The sequence below is a fragment of the Suricata suricatta genome, chromosome 7 (assembly GCF_006229205.1).
Source record: "Suricata suricatta isolate VVHF042 chromosome 7, meerkat_22Aug2017_6uvM2_HiC, whole genome shotgun sequence".
Lineage (NCBI taxonomy): Eukaryota > Metazoa > Chordata > Mammalia > Carnivora > Herpestidae > Suricata > Suricata suricatta.
In genome coordinates, this window is record NC_043706.1 from 29,277,669 (window position 1) to 29,281,871 (window position 4,203).

Consider the following 4,203-nt stretch of genomic DNA (forward strand, 5'->3'; position numbering starts at 1 on the left):
CTGTCTCTTACAATTTTAAGGCAGAAGTCCCCATTTCCTTCCCAGCTGAACTGGTCCCTAGTGCCCACAAGCATTGTTGGCCACTCTGCCCCTCCACTTTCAGCGCCAACAATAGAGAACCCCTTCACGTTGAATCCCTCTCACACTTTGAATCCTTTTGCTCAGGAAAAACTAAGCCCTTTTAAAAACCCACCTGATCAGGACAGTCCACGCTAGGGTACTCTCCCTGTCTTAAAGGTCAGCTGATTTGAGACCTTATGTGTATCTGCAAGTTCCTGCACAGCAGCACCTACAATGGTGTTTGGTTGAACAGCTGAGGGAAAGCTGAATAAACAGATGCTGATAATAGTGCTCTTCATGCACTATGCCTATCAGGGCACTCCCACTACTTGGTATCTCTTCAGGGCCATATCATCCCCAATGATATTAAAGAGCCAATTCTAGGACAACCTTTCCTGCTGTGATCTCTGTCCTGTAGGGGAAAATACCCTCAAATGTATTTGTGCAATCCCTGGGGCAGGAGGAGTGTCCAACGAAGTGTGTGTGTTCACTCTTGAAGCTTGTGGCACAAGCTGCAATCACACCCGGTGTCAGCTGGGTCTCACATACCTGGGGAGAGAGAGGTCTGGGGCACCAGGCTGTGCCTCCACCACAGGACCCCTTTTACACTTTCTGGCAGGAGCTTTAAGAAAGTTGTCATCTTAGTCCTATAACCCCAGTGTGCACATCTACACTGCAGTGTGCCATAGAGACATTGAGATGCTATTCCAAATAAGAAATGGTTTTTGCTGAACTGAGTTTTGAAACATTTAGAAATAAGGAGCCCAAAGAAGTGTTTCTACTTTGGGTTTCCCCTGTATCATCATCAAGGGGGCTAGAGGAGTAGGTGCACAGGGACACAGAAACCTCAGCGATGGCACACTGGCTCCTGAGCACTCCTCTCCTGCAGCCCTGCCTCACTCCTGACCCCGACCCCCGTGGAGTCCAGGGCTCAGAAACTTCTTCCTCTCCCCACTGACGCCCAGGCTTCTGCTCAGACATCTCTGCCTGACTTTCAGTCCAGACCCCACTCAGGTTCCTCAGCCAGAATCCACCTGAGAGCAGAACAGTGGGGGGTGTCCCCTGACCTTCCTCCCCACGTGCGGCCACAGGACTAAGAAGAGAAGACCCAGCTTCCCTTTCTCCTCCTCAGTCAAGTCCTCCCTAGGGTCTCCTTCAGCTCCAGCACCTGGACAGGGCACTGGATCCCAGGGCCGCCCTCATCCCAGTGATGTTCAGAGAGTGAGGTTCTTTTCAAAAGTCACACTGATACAACCCGTGTCCACCCTTAGACAAAGGGATAAGAAAGATGTGTGGTATATACACACATACACAAATACACATGAGAGAATTTGCAGCCACAACAAGGATGAGGTCTTGCCACCTGTGATATCATGGATGGACCTACAGGGCAGTATGTCTGCGAAGTGAAATCAGACTGAGTAAAACAAGTACATGTGATTTCACTCATGTGGAGTTTACAAAACAGAACAAAAGAATAGAGAGACAAGCAAACTGGAGAGTCAGACTTATAAATACAGAGAACTCACTAATGATTGCTAGAGGGAAGGGGGTTGGCAGGATGGGCACCAGGGTGAGGGGAATGAGTGACAGACTCCAGTTATGGAAGGAACAGGTCATAGGAATAAAAGGCACAGCACAGAGAATATGGGCAGTGAGACTATAACCTCATTGTGCGGTGATAGCTAGCAGCTACACTGTGGTGAGCACAGCATGGGTAGACAGAAGGTGAGTCACTGTGTTGTACACCTGAAACTAATGTAATTTTGTGTCAATTATACTCAAATTTAAAACCGTGTTCAAAGAAATTAGAAAGGATAAACTACCAATTTTATGAATAGGTCATGGATATTCTGGTAGTTTTTACATTCTTTGAAAAATTTCCTTCAGATGGATAACTTTTTTCTAAAGTATATTTTTTAAGCTTGTTTATTCACTTTGAGAGAGAAAGGGAGAGTGAGCATGAGTGGTGGAGTGTCCCGTCTGGCAGGTCGGTCAACACAGGTTCCTGAGGGAGGGAGTGAGAATTGGCAGCAGGGGGCACAGAGAATGGAGGCAAGACAAAGTCTCTGATCAAGCCTCATTTATTGAGAGAACACAAACATCTTATAAAGGGTTCAAGGTGGGAAACAAGGCAGTTGACCTAGGTCGGTTGCTAGGAAACAGGGTCAAGTGATTAAGGCTGGGGTAAAGAAGGAAGTTTTAGCACAGCACCTGATGGGCCGACACTGCCCTGCCTGCAGGCAGCTGATCTTTGTACTTCTGGCAGCTCCCCATAGGTCACCCTTTTTTATCTTTTCAAAAAAGAGCTACTTCCAGAATATGATAGTATGGGCAAGGAAAGGACTGTGCCTGTCTTAGGTTGGAGGCCTGCCAATCCTTCTTATTCGTCGTGGGCACACCCAGAAGCCTATGCCTGAGTAGCCTGTCTTAGGTTGATAGGATGGTAAGGCCTCTCTTACCTGTCATTGGCTAGCCAGCCCGTGCCTCTTGCCATAATATAGCTCTTCATCGGCCTCCTGATCGGCCATATCAAGCTTGTGATAATGGACCTGGGTAGGCTGCATCTTGATAGCATCTATTTGCTGCCTTAGAAATGCCATGACCTTATTGAATAGAACAGGGCCCAAGGACACCAAGATCAATAAACCCGAAATAGGTCCTAAAAGTGGGAGGAGGTAGGGTAGAAGTCCATGAAATCCACTGAGGAAAGGACTGTCGATGAGTTCCTTCCTCCTCTTCTCCAGGTCTTCCTGAAGCTTCTTAATCTTATTTCTCCAACTATCCAGAGAAGGTGCCACCATTTCCCAAACATAGTCCCTAAAAGAAAAGACAAAGATATTTCTCAAGGAGACTTTTTTCTCCTTGGAAGGCTGAGTATTATGATCAATTTGCTTTACTAGTCTCTCCGGCAACCATCGGGCTGCATCTGCTTGTCGTGAGTAGATGCACACTGCTCCTCATCCCCAGATCAAGACAGGGTCAGGACCATACCACTTATTATCCAAGGGGTCCCTCCAAAGCACGGTAGCAAAGGTTCTTTGCGTCTCATTGTGCCAGAGATGTTCAGCAGCTGAGCGTCCTTCTTTATCCAAAGTTAAAAATTTTTAAATAAAAAGTGAATGATGTAAAAGATTTCTGGGAGATCCCTTGATGGGGTACCATTCCTCCTTTTTTATCTTTTCAAGGGTATTTTTTAAGGCTGGATGTGCCCATTCTACTATACCTTGTCCTTGTGGGTTATAAGGGATCCCGGTGATGTGTTTAATGTGTAACTGTTGACAGAATTTAGAGAACACGGTCCCAGTATATCCTGCTCCATTGTCAGTTTTTATTTGTTTTGGGATCCCTAACACTGATATGGCAGAAAGCATGTGTGCTACAACGTGCTTTCCTGCTTCCCCAGTTTGTAAGGTAGCATATAGGAAGCCGCTGTAGGTATAGTTTACTTAACCCTATGTCCCTAATTCTTGTTCAGCTTGAATGCAGCTTCTAGCTCTGGAAATTTTTACCCATTATAGTATTAAGCTAAAAGATGTCAAATACTGCATTCATCCCAAAAGTCCCTTTTACAACTTTCCTTGAAGAAGAAACACGTTTTGACAAAATCTAGAAATTTAGTGACACTTATATTTTGATTACTAAAGGTGTTAAGTAATGATCTTACACCAAAACATTAAGACTTTAGAAACTGCACATATATTTGAGCAGTTGCAGCATTTACCCATGCAATATGACCTAAGGTGTATCATTGTACTAGAGTGCTTTTTAAAGTAACTTGGCATCCTCAATGAAAGGGACTAATTGGTTAAAAGACTTTTCTATCATTTGAATACTGGGAAATTTATTAAAACCTTAGGAAGTTACAAAGCATATCCTAAATAGAATTACAAATTGTTACAAATCTGAAAGCTGTATTTAACCAAAGTGGCAATAAAAGATCTTATTTGCCTTTGGGATTTTTTAGCAAAACCTAACTCCTTTTTAACCTCAGAGAAGTTTTAACTAAGCAATCAAAGACCTGATAAGACCTAAAGCTTTTGCCTTTTTAACAAAAGAAAAACCCTTCATTTACATAGTCTTTACAAGAGCAGACCAAAGGTCTGGAAAAACTTGTCTTTTGAAAGAGAGAAAAGCAGAATT

At 44.2% G+C, this 4,203-nt stretch overlaps 1 protein-coding gene across 1 annotated transcript in view; it reads right to left on the reverse strand.

Moving 5' to 3' along the window:
- LOC115295435 (class I histocompatibility antigen, Gogo-B*0103 alpha chain-like) overlaps nt 1-4,203 on the reverse strand; it is a 157,910-nt gene that overhangs the window by 34,258 nt on the left and 119,449 nt on the right. The window lies entirely within an intron of this gene.